The sequence below is a fragment of the Schistocerca nitens genome, unplaced genomic scaffold (assembly GCF_023898315.1).
Source record: "Schistocerca nitens isolate TAMUIC-IGC-003100 unplaced genomic scaffold, iqSchNite1.1 HiC_scaffold_466, whole genome shotgun sequence".
Taxonomy (NCBI): Eukaryota; Metazoa; Arthropoda; class Insecta; order Orthoptera; family Acrididae; genus Schistocerca; species Schistocerca nitens.
The window spans coordinates 4,557,501-4,570,800 of NW_026045999.1; the positions used below are offsets into that span (position 1 = coordinate 4,557,501).

Sequence of the window (13,300 nt, forward strand, 5' to 3'; positions counted from 1 at the left end):
AAAAATTGTAATTAGTAGAATCACAGCTGAAGAATAAGTTTCTCGCCCAACCTGACGATGCAGATGTGGAGATTGAGAAACGAATGCATAACTGCTGGAAAAGAGTCTGCGGAGAGGAGACAGTACCTGTTTTCCGAAGGTTTAAAGAGCAGTTTCAAGGTTTGCGAGATAAAGGTTTAGATTACGTCGCAAATATGCCGAATTATGAGAAAGACTGCACTGTGTAAGGGAAGCTACTGGGATGTCCCATAACCGTGGCACTAGTTCAGGGATTCAGCTGCGCGAAGAGATTTTGAAAGTGACTCAAGTTTTTTTTTTTTGAAAATTGATAATAAATCTGTTCCCGACAAATGAATCCTGGTGATCAGTTACGGAGAAGGGGAGAAAATGTTTGAAAATAAAGCTCTTCTTATGGACGGACATTTCGGACAACTGTACACCATTGCATTTTGATACCTGAAGCACGTAAGACTAGCTTTTTTACCGGAGAAAAGTCAAAATAATTGTGAAATATTTTTTTCTGAACAGAGAAATGTCATAACTGGGTTGTCATTTAAAACTGCAGTGCTAGACTTCGAAATGGCTGCAAATTAAGCTATGAAAACAGTGTTCTCCGAGACATCTATTTCCAGTTGTAATTTTCATTTCAAGCAATGCCTCTGGAAGACATACAAGAACTGGGATTAGTGGAGAAATACAGGGATGAAGAAGTAGTTCGATTGTCTTGCCGCATGTATGCTGTAGAGCACATCTTCCACCCGACTGCCTTGATGATGCATGGATGGTAACAGCGTAGCAAATGCCCAGTGGCGAAAAGATCATGAATTCGTAGACTATATAGTCAATCAATAGATGGAAAATCCTAGTACACCATCTGAAATGTAGAATTGGTGAAGACAGACAGTCTACCGAAATTATTTCGAAATAAATTCACTCTTAACTTGGCTTCAGTTGCGTTAGGTAATACCTCGATACCTAACACAACTGTATCAAAGTTATCTGCGTTCAGAGAATTTATTTCGAAGTAATTTTGGTCAGCTTTCTACCGTCATCAATTCGATGCACAGGACCATGAATGCTGTCGAAGTTTGGCACAGCAAACGATACTCAATAAGGCGAAGGTATCTGAAACTACAATTCCTGATCAATACGCTAAAGGAGAATGCAATAAAGTCAATACCTGAAATTTAAAAAAAAATAATCCATTGGTCAGCCTCTTCAGTGAAAGAGGTAAAAGATACATATGTGTTGAAAAAGAGTTTAACGATATTTTAAGAAAACATAATGACTCGGTGGATTTCAGACGTTTAAAATTTACGACATTCCTACGAAAAGTTCGTAAAATAAGACAGGAAGTAATGTTGTAGAATGGAAAAGGTAAAAAAAATAAATATTTTTTAAAACACGGCTATGCACTATAGACAGTCTTAAGCCTAGATAAAATGTGGAGGGGCGTTCTTATTACAAAACGACAGGCAGAGCCTCCCCATTGTCACGGCTTTCTTTGCAGGCCGGAGAACCCGCAGCTAAAATGTATGTGGTCAGAAACACCGCGTTGACTCACGGGTCGCCAAGTCACACGGCCGCAGAATCCCAAGACACCCTTCAAACTGAACTTCCTGCTTCTGGAGTGTCTGCAGCGAGTATGAGGGAATCCCGAAACGTTACATCTTATTTTTGTTCTGCTCTTCGTTCCACACCTTCAAGGACCCACTTCTTTTCTGTGGTACTCGAACACTTGCACTTCTTCGATGTCATGTTCGCTACGGATTTATGTACTGTGCTTTTGCTTTATTGAGAAAACACGGTAATTTTTCGAAGTGTATAGGGGTGAAACGATTATCTTAATAACTGATAAAACAATTCCAGATATCGTGTATTACGTTCCGGCTGACATTTCATTGCAAAATGTTTACGGGGCTGTTATGACGGTCGCTTCCGTTTTTGGAATGTACCGAACACATGAGGTTTCTTCGATAAACAGAAGTTCTTACATGGGTCTTGACACCACGATCGAATTACAAAGGTTCAAATAGTGAGACTCGACTGCGTGTAACTGCATAGGCAGATTTTCGGTCCCTGCAAATAATTGTAACGCAACTAAGGACATTATAGCGACACGAACGTCAGCCGCGTAAATAAGTCGTACACTAAGTGGACATCCAGCGGACGCAGGTAAACACTTCCTGTTATACCATGCCACTGCTGCCTAGGTGTAAACACGGAGGACAGCAGGAAGTGCCCTACGACCACTAGCTGGACTCTAGAGCAGGAAACAGCCGGGGTCCTCGGTGGTCTAGTGGTAAGGGGTCTGGAACGTTCCCCAGCCGGGCCGGGGTTCTATCCCCGGCCGGCGCTGGAATTTTCAGATTTCCGAACACTAGCCTCCACCTCTGCCCTGGCATGTGGCGCATGCCGGGTACCCCCGTGGGGTCCGTGCTTCGGATCCCACGTGTAGCCCACTCCCACACTACAAACTAAACCTGATTATGCTGCTGCAAACATTTTAAATTTTAATTCACACACTTTCTTCACCAGACTTCATCTACATATATTTTAAGGTACTTAGTATATCTCACTATCAAAAGAAATTTGTAGAATTACAACTATAAAATATAAACCTTACCAAAAAAAAATAAAAGAATTTGTTTTCCATCGTGTACTGAATACTGCTGAGGTAAATACCCAAACATCTGCCATTTTCTTGTAGTTAACAGTCAATATTCGAAAAAAAAATTATCATACTGATTCATATATTACATACGGAATTTCACACATTCTCAGTGCTGAAAAAGCAGTAATTATTTCAAAGTCATAAGAAAATGCAAAATATTATATCAACAGCAACACACAAGCCAACAATGTGTTCTTTTTAGTATCATGATTGACTATGTGATAAATAAATTCTGTATAAGAAATCGTTTCGTAACAGTTGACAATACCTTTTAAAAATACATTGTTTTCATTAATTGCATTTTCAAAAACGAACAGAGGCCTTTTTTTCTCAAATTATTCTAGTGTCAAAATGAGATGTTTGATATGACACAGGTCACTAATGAGACAAACTCTTTTTTTTATGAAAAACGATATTTCTCGTTGTCTTATGTGAGCTGAATGCTAAATCAAAGAGATAACACTTAACATTAATAAGAGGAATTTCTTGGCGATTTTACTAACACGTCCATATATTTCATATAATATTTCGATTAATAGTTATATGACAACCTCTCTGCCTCTACTTTTTGTAAAAGAATCTTGTGGATCAGAAAAGAAATTATATAACTACCTCTACAGGTTAAGTCTAGTTGAATGAAAGAGATTGTAAAGGCCGTAGCCGAAGATGGAGAATGTTACCTTCTCTGCAAGGCGTTTGCCACCAGTAATGAGCGAAACTGTAAAGTAAGAAAAAGGGATGACAAACGTCTATTATTGCTGTACTGTTATATCACTAACGTTGCATTGCAAGAAACTTACTTACAGTTCCCCTTGCTGTTCAAAATTCTTTAACCCACAATTCCGTGCGATTATTTTGGTACCATTTAATGTAACAGTAGCCCTGACACCTCATTGCGCAGAGGAAATTGAACCTACATTTCGTATTTTTGTTAATGAGAGAGAGAGACACTGTCTGCTAGTATGGCTGTTTCTTTTGCTGTTAAATTCCGAGCCACATATCCATTTTTAATGCTTAAAAGTGTGGACAAAACTTTTAGTAATACTAAATTACAAATAGGGAATGATGAATGTAACATGCTGCGTACATTAATGTCGCTGGAGATGTAGTTTGCATTTTATGTTACGAGAACAGAAATATTTTGTAACGTGTGAAATACACAATGATACGGTAACAGACAAACCGAGTAGTGATGCCATAGTCTGTTTTGTAATAATAGTGTAAAGGAAGAAGTAAATAGCAACTAGACATTTAAGTCACTCAATTTTCGCGGCCATTTTGCGGTTCATCACTTCGCTGCTAGGTGTCGCTACTAGTCCCTCACACACTCAATTATCACTTCGCTGCTAGGTGTCGCTACTAGTCCCTCACACAGTCAGTTATCACTTCGCTGCTAGGTGTCGCTACTAGTCCCTCACACAGTCAGTTATCGCTTCGCTGCTAGGTGTCACTACTAGTCCCTCATAGACTCAGTTGTCTATAGTGCAGGGCTTCTCTACCAGAGGGCTCTATCAGCACCGGCGAGGACTCACTCTGTCGGCGTTTGCTGCTTCACTCCTCAATATCTATGCTAACTGACGTGACTGCTAAATCTTCAGACTAAACGAAAAAAATAACACCAATACCAAATAAGGCAAATAGTGATAAGTGCGAATACTACCGAACCATCACTTTCATACGTCCTGGCTGAAAATACTGATCCAAAATATTTACAGAGAAATGCAACACTTTAGAGAATACGAGCTAGAGGAAAATCGATTTTGAGAGAACACACTAGCCGCTAGAGATCTGTTGAAGAAATTAGACCCATATTTATAACATCTATAGATGTAGAAAATAACTTTTGACAGTTTTGACCAGAATATACAGTTTGAATTTAAGATGCAACCAGGGATAAAATACAGTGAGCGGCATGTTATCTAGAGTTCTGCCAGAAATCAGACAGCAGTTGTGAGACTTAAAAGACATAAAGGGAAGCTGGTAGTTGATAATTGAGAAGAGTGAGTGAGTGAGTGAGTGAGTGAGTGAGTGTGAGGGGGAGGGGGAGGAGAGAGAGAGAGAGAGAGAGAGAGAGAGAGAGAGAGAGAGAGAGAGAGAGATTGGGGGGGGGGGGTCTAGCCAATTCTCCCATGATATTTACTTTGCATAGAGAATGTTCCACACGTCGTGCTACACACTTATCGAGTCTGTAGACGGGACCCAGCTGATGAAGTTTTACATAGGAATCGATGTCTGGAAACGTCATCCAGCGACGCTACAGAGTATATAAGTTACAGGCGCTGCAGTCTGTAAAATATGTGTATACAGGGAGATCCAATGAAGATGTTACCAATTTTCTATGGTGATGGAGATGGATAAATGTATCAACTTGAGGTTATGTCCCTATAACGGAAAATTAGAAGAGAAGACATCTCTGTTATATGTGACAGTATGTACCGGTAGTGTTGTAGCTAAAATGTAGGGCAGGAAACTTTCAGAGGTGGTAGTATGGACCGAAGGAAGAAGACAATGACCAGTACACATGGGCTGTAAAACGCATAGATTGAGAGCTTTAAGGACTTGTTCATCTTCGCTAGCATAAAACATGTCTCCACAATTGAACAAGTGCTCATAGCTCCTCAGGTACGCATTTTGTGGCCCATGTTTACCGGACATTTTTTCTTACTTTGATCCATACTACCACCTTTGAAAGTTAGCAACAACAGTATCAGTACTTGTATTCCACCGTCAGAGGTAACATAACGATATTTCCTTTTAACTTTCGACTCATTCGTTTCCGGTACTGGGGCCCTTACCTCAAATAGATACATAATCACGGCATCACACTCTATTTACAAACATTTGTCGGAGCTGGCGCCTGTATTTTGATGCTCCGTAGCCTCGCTAGATGACACTTGCAGGCATGAGTTACTATGTAAAATTTCAAGCTCTATAAATCTATAAAGAAAGCAACATACGAAACGGACGAGAAATTCGGGAAATTAATCGAAGATAAAGAAGAAATAGAAGTTGTTTCCAAATCAAACTTTCATTTTGCTGCTGCTGATTTGAAAGTTCGTGGCATTTATTCGCTCTGAAGAGGATCGTTCAAGCGATGGTCGAAATGTCGTTATTTTAGTTGTTTCACTAGTACCCAAAATGATTTTCTTCAAGCGCTAATAGAAACCACAGAAGCTGAAATCGTTATAGGTACAGAAAGCTGGATAAAGCCTGAAATAAGTTCTGCAGAAATTTTTACGAAGTTTCAGACACTGTTCAGGAAAGGCAGATTAGGCAAAATTGGTGATGGAGTGTTTGTGTCTGTCAGTAGTGGTTTATCTTGTAGTGCAGTCGAAGTAGATACTCCGTGCGAATTGGTATGGGTGGAGGTTATACTTAACAGCCGAACTAAGTTAAAAATTGTCTCCTTCTACCGCCCCCCCCCCCCCCAGACTCCGATGATATAGTTGCTGAACAGTTCAGAGAAAATTTGAGTCTCGTAACAAATAAATACCCCACTCATACGGTTATAGTTGGTGGAGACTTCAACCATCCCGCGATATGTTGGCAAAAATACTTGTTCAAAACCGGTGGTAGGCAGAAAACATCTTCCGAGATTGTCCTAAATGCTTTCTCCGAATATTTCGAGCAGTTAGTCCACGAACCCACGCCAATTGTAAATGGTTTCGAAAACACACCTAACCTGTTAACTACAAACAATCCAGAGCTAATAGAGAGCATCATGACTGTTACAGGGATTAGTGACCACAAGGTCGTTGTAGCTAGGCTCAATACCGTTTCTTCCAAATCCACCAGAAACAAACGCAAAATAATTTTATTTAAAAAAGCGGATAAAGTGTCACTAGAAGCCTTCCTAAGAGACAATCTCCATTCCTTCCGAACTGACTATGCAAATGTAGACGAGATGTGGCTCAAATTCAAAGATATAGTAGCAACAGCAATTGTGAGATTCATACCTCATAAATTGGTAAGAGATGGAACTGATCCCCCATGGTACACAAAACATGTCTGAACGCTGTTGCAGAGGCAACGAAAAAAGCATGCGAAGTTCAGAAGAACGCGAAATCCCGAAGATTGGCTAAAATTTACAGACGCACGGAATTTTGCACGGACTTCAATGCGAGATGCCTTTAATAGGTTCCACAACGAAACATTGTCTCGAAATTTGGTAGAAAATCCGAAGAAATTCTGGTCGTTTGTAAAGTACACAAGCGGCAAGACGCAGTCAATACCTTCGCTGCGCAGTGCCGATGGTAGTGTTACAGACGACTGTGCCGCTAAAGCGGAGTTATTGAACGCAGTTTTCCGAAATTCCTTCACCAGGGAAGACGAATGGAATATTCCAGAATTTGAAACACGAACAGCTGGTAGTATGAGTTTCTTCGAAGTAGATACCTTAGGGGTTGCGAAGCAACTCAAATCGCTTGATACAGGCAAGTGGTGGTGGTGGTGGTTAGTGTTTAACGTCCCGTCGACAACGAGGTCATTAGAGACGGAGCGCAAGCTCGGGTTAGGGAAGGATTGGGAAGGAAATCGGCCGTGCCCTTTCAGAGGAACCATCCCGGCATTTGCCTGAAACGATTTAGGGAAATCACGGAAAACCTAAATCAGGATGGCTGGAGACGGGATTGAACCGTCGTCCTCCCGAATGCGAGTCCAGTGTGCTAACCACTGCGCCACCTCGCTCGGGGGATGGGTCGCACGAGTGATTTCTAAGCAATTTCTTTTGTACACTGATTGTATTTTCCTTGAATTCTACCAATAAATAGCAGCCTGCCACAGTCTTTCCCTAAGACTACGACTATGTGACGGTTCCATTTCAAATCTCCACAAATTTTTACACCCAGGTATTCGTGTGGGTTGAGCGATTGCGAATTTGACTCGCTGACACTATACTCGTGAACGAACAATTTTACATTTCGGGAACATTTGAACCGAGTTGTCATGCTTTGCACTACACTGAAATCTCATGAGGGCGTGGCTTCTTTCAGGCAGTACTTCATTACAGACAACTGCATCATTTGCGGAAAGTGTTAAGTTTCAAATAGACCGCGTAACCACCACCCCTTCTCCCCTCCAAATTGCTATCTGAAGACTGGAAGTCCCATATGTAAACCACCTTCAGAAGTTCGTTTACATTCAGAATCAGTTAATGTGTTAAAAACTTGACCTGAAGAAGCATAACCCTTTGCAGTTGAAGACGCTCTGTTTTAAGAGAAGGTAGTTTTCGAAAACGTCTCAGTGTTTATGTACTGAACTAGGTATTGTACAATGCTATAATTTTCAGGTACATTCGGCGATGTATGTGGATACTGTCTGACAAATGTGTTGCGAATAGAGTGAGAAGTAATAAAGTGAAACATCAAGCCTGATGCTGACACCTTACTGCATGAAGAGCGAACATGTAGTAGTGATAAAAGTCTTTTTTCCTTTCATCATTCTATCAGGGATGGCAGAGGGAAAAAAAGTTTCGCAAAGTTTCAATTTTTAGTGTGACGTTTGTTGTAAGTCGCCAGGTGCTGCCATTCACAAATGCCCGGTGAGTATAGTCTCGATAATTTGCGCGCCATTATTATGCTGCCTTAGACGAGTACGCAGTTTTTAACTTTTAACGCCCGACTAATTGCGTTAAACCTATGCCTTTAAATGAAGGACGGACGGAGGATTGTATTTAATGCGCCACCGATGTCGAGGTCATTAGAGACGGAGCAGGAGCTGGCACTGCGTCAAGGAAGGGTAAAAGTAGTCCGCCGTGCCCTTTCAAAGGAACCATTCCAGTATTTGCTTAGAGCGATTCAGGAAAATTACGGAAAACATATATCAGGATGGCCGGACGCGGATTTAAACCGTCGTCCTCCTGAATGCGAGTCTAGTGTACTAGTTGACAGCTCGTCGTCTAGATGCTAGCGTTGCTGCTCTGGATCATGGGATTCCGGGTTCAATTCACGGCTGGGTTGCGTTCTCCGCCCGGGAACTAGGTGTCTGTGTTGTCCTTATCATTTCATCATCATTCGTGAAGGTGGCAAAACTGGACTGTGTAAAGGTTGGGGCTTTGTGCAGGCGCTGATAACCGTGCAGTTGAGCGCCTCGTAAACCAAACATCATCATCATCATCATATTCATCATATTCATCATCATCATCGTACCATGTACTAACCACTGCGGCAGCTCGCTCGGTATACATTTAAATGAGTAGATTATGTCAGCATTTTTAGTATTTACATTGACTTCATTCTTCATAAATGAAAGCATGAACTACGAGAAGACAAAAGGAATTGGGATAACGAATGAGAAATACCTCATTGTGCTTCTGTTTGTAGATGACATGATTCAAGTGAATGAAATGACCTCCAAAGATCTATATACCACCTGAACGAAATATGCAACGAATACAACTTTAAAATTTCTAGTAATAAAACGAAAATAAGTGCACTTCGAGGAAAATATTCAGTCAGATTAAAACTAGTTTTCGATAATCCTGCTTTAGAGCAGGTCTCTTAATCCTTCACATAGGGTACGCTGTAAGATCTGATTTTTACTCATACTGAAAATAAATTACACAAATTCTAAGCTGTCTGTGGCACCATTATCCGAACATTGGGTAATAAAGTACAAAAAGAGGTTGTCCCGAAATTCTATAAAGTGGTCGCGGTTCCTGTGTTATGCTATGAAAGCGAAAACATGGTTAAAACAAAAAAAAAAAAAGACACACAGCAGAGATGAGGTTCCTTAGAAATTCGATGGGCTGCAGAACAAGGAATGATTAGGAATGAAGATACTAGAAAAAAATTAAGTATTTTCAACAGAAAATAAAGAATTCAAAAATATCGTGAAGACTGGTGAGAATGCTAAGTCCCAGACTTCCCCAAAAGATTCAGAACTACAAGCGGAATAGGAGAAATATTGAAAGGGATCGGACGTGGGAGACTATCCCGCGCGGCGACTACTGAAGCACTTATACATTGTAGAATTCTTAAGTTATACACCAAAATAATTAAGTTTTAATGTAGTTTACGTTCACTGATGTAAAAAAAAAAACATTTCTTGCTTTCTAAAGTGGGCTATGTTCTTTCTCAGGGTTCAAACTATCTCCATGCCAAATTTGATCAATATCTGTTAAAACGGAACAGACTGTGTTACAAAGAAGAAAAACAACTGAGAGAAAGAAGCGGCGCCACTATCTGCAGCACGCAGCCATCATTTTGCAGGACAATGTTCGGACACCCTTGGTTCAAGTCGTGACTGATTTGATAATTAAATGGACACCCTAGCTGCAAACAGGCGTTGATGTACTTCATTGGGGACATGTTGAAAATGTGTGCCCCGACCAGGACTCGAACCCGGGATCTCCTGCTTACGTGGCAGACGCTCTATCCATCTGAGCCACCACGGGCACAGAGGATAGTGCGTCTGCAGGGACTTATCCCTTGCACGCTCCCCGTGAGATCCACATTCCCTACATGTCCACACCACTACATTCGTAGTGCGCCTAATAGATGTTTGCCCATCATATTCATTACTCGTGGCAGATTAATCTACCAAGTCCCGTACGAGTTCGGGCATAGCGTGTGCGTTCGCACAAGAAGGTCAACGGCTGGGAAGCCATATTTTAACTATATATGACGGTAGTATCTGTTCCCGAAAGAACAATTACCGTGGATGAGCATGCAGCTTTGCTAGAAATGAAATGATAATTAAATGGCGCACTACGAATGTAGTGGTGTGGACATGTAGGGAATGTGTATGTCACGGGGAGCGTGCAAGGGATAAGTCCCTGCAGACGCACTATCCTCTGTGCCCGCGGTGGCTCAGATGGATAGAGCGTCTGCCATGTAAGCAGGAGATCCCGGGTTCGAGTCCCGGTCGGGGCACACATTTTCAACATGTCCCCAATGAAGTACATCAACGCCTGTTTGCAGCTAGGGTGTCCATTTAATTATCATTTCATTTCTAGCAAAGCTGCATGGTCATCCACGGTAACTGTTCTTTCGGGAACAGATACTACCGTCATATATCGTGACTGATTTGATCGGTATATGGGGATGGGAAGCGCCGCACCACTCACCACACTCCCCGGACTTATGCCCTCGTGAGCTCAGATTGATTCCTAACGTGAAGGACGAACTTTGGGTTATTCGGTTAGGAGCTGTTATGGAGATTCGTCGGACAATAGACCGCTCCATTCGAACTACCTATACAACTGGCGTAGCTAGGGGTATCTTGCTCTTTCGACATCACTGGCGACGGCCTATATACGAGTGCTGTTCAAAAAATATCTGACCTTTTTTAATTGTTGAAATCGACAATGCTATCAGGGCGTGCGTGCGCTCATGTTTTCAGGCATACATAGCACACATACCTGATTTTCTTCACTACTTCGGAACACTTGTAAGTGGTACACGTTGGATTAAGTAATGTGAGTAAAATGACATCGTTGCATCACATTTGGCTCCAAGCTTGGCGATTCTCAAGTTGAAACCATCGTGTGTTTGTGGACGAAGTAATGGGTACTACACGGCTAAAGGAGTGGTACAACCATTTCAAAGGTAGCCGCTAATCAATGAAGACGGAAGACAGTTAAGGTACGCCCCCAATATCCGCAAATCAGGTCGTTACTGACCCCGAAAGATCCCTGGTGAAGCAGAATAGACGAATCACAATCAGAGAAGCTGCAGTCTAATCTAAAAGCCGTAAATTCAACTAACTAACTAGGTATTACAATAACTAACAACTTAAATTCGAAGGAACACACAGAAAATTTTGTGGAGAAGGCTAACCAAAGACTGCGTTTTATTGGCAGGACACTTAGAAAACGTAACAGACCTACAAAGGAGACTGTCTATACTACGCTTGTCCGTCCTCTTTTAGAATACCGCTGGGAGATGTGGGACCCTTACAAGACAGGACTGACGGAGTAGATCGAAAAAGTTCAAAGAAAGGCAGCACGTTTTCTATTATCGCGAAATATGGGAGAGAGTGTCATACAAATGATACAGGATTTGGGCTGGGCATCATTAAAAGAAAAGCGTTTTTCGTTGCGACTGAATCTTCTCACGAAATTCCAATCACCAACTTTTTCCTCCGAATGCGAAAATATTTTGTTGACACCGACCTACGTAGGGAGGAACGATCACCACGATAAAATAAGGGAAGTCAGAGCTCGTACTGAAAGATACAGGTGATCATTCTTTCCGTGTGCTATACGAGATTGGAATAATAGAGACTTGTGAAGGTGGTTCGATGAACCATCTGCCAGGCACTTGAATGTGATTTGCAGAGTATCTATGTAGATGTAAGTATAGGTGTTCACATTTTTCCTGTATGTGCATTTTTCCTGTATGTGCATATCGCTTCCCACGAACTTTGTTACCTCAATGTCGATATCTGCACCATTTTAGAAAAATGTGAGCTTACTTATATTATCTGTAATGTTAATATACAACGTAAACAGTAAGGCTCCCAACACACTTCCCTGTGGCCCAAGTGGTTAGTTTTACACGTATATATGAACTCTTCATTCAAGATGAGATGCTGTGTCCTCCCTACAAAAATATTTTACTGGCTGTACTTTATACGATACAGGCAAACGGTCAACTACAATTGCTGTTAACTGTGCGGTAACTTCTAGCGTATCAGAAGCGGTTTATGAAAATTGTTTCAAATGAGTATACGCACTCGTATTTCGGCAGGTGCACAGTTTTGCCTTTCAATTTTTGCACGTTTCCCAGATACTTTCTCGAAAATGTCGAGCAAAACAAATCGAAATGTTTATTACATCATGAAACAATGAAGAAGCAAATGCGGGTTTGTTCGCAAACTCGAAGCAACATCTGGTGCAAGAGTCATGGGTTTTAATAAAGTAGCTGTCGATAGGTTTTCTTTTCGTTGCTAACAAGTGTAACTGACAAACACAAACTAATGACTTCTCAAATAACTATTTGTGATGAAACGGGCGTTTCGGTTAATCCTAAAAACCAATCGAAGATCGCAGCTTGCAAGGGGAAACGTCAAGTAGGATCGTTAACATCTGCAGAAAGGGGCGAAACAGTAACCAGCCTCATTATTACGTCAGCAAGCGGAGCTTACATGCTTCAAACTTATTTTTCCACGAAAGAAGAAGCAGAAAAAAATTTAGTTAGGACTGGCAGAAGGAAGTTGCGCTGAGGTCCACAGCACCGCATGGATGGCCACAGAATCATTCTTTGTATGGTTTCGAAAATTTGTGGAATTTTCTAAGGCATAAAAGGACTTCCTAGTTCTCCTTATATTAGATGGCCACTCAGCACATACGACATACACTGACGTTATGGTCTACGCGAGGGAGAGTTGCGTTTCGTTGCTATCTTTACAACCACATTGCTCTCACAGACTTCAGCCGCTTGATGTTTCTTTTATGAAGCTTTTAAGCCTTCGTTATAGTGATGAGCTTCGAAAATGGCTACGAAGCCATGCAGGGAAAGTCGTAACTATCTTTCAAATTTCAACGCTTTTTGGTTCAGCTTTCGTCTAAAATGCAACAATGAAAACCACTATTAAATGTTTCGAAGCTAATGGAATACGGCCCACAGACCCATCCATCCATATTCACCGATGCAGACTTCCTTCTGGCAGACACATTTGACATCG

At 41.4% G+C, this 13,300-nt stretch overlaps 1 non-coding gene across 1 annotated transcript; it reads left to right on the top strand.

Annotated features, from left to right (window-relative positions):
• Positions 1–10,470: 10,470 nt before the first annotated feature.
• Positions 10,471–10,545, top strand: Trnat-ugu (transfer RNA threonine (anticodon UGU)). The gene has a single exon. It is a non-coding gene; the product is annotated as a tRNA-Thr (tRNA).
• The last annotated feature ends 2,755 nt before the right edge of the window (positions 10,546–13,300 follow it).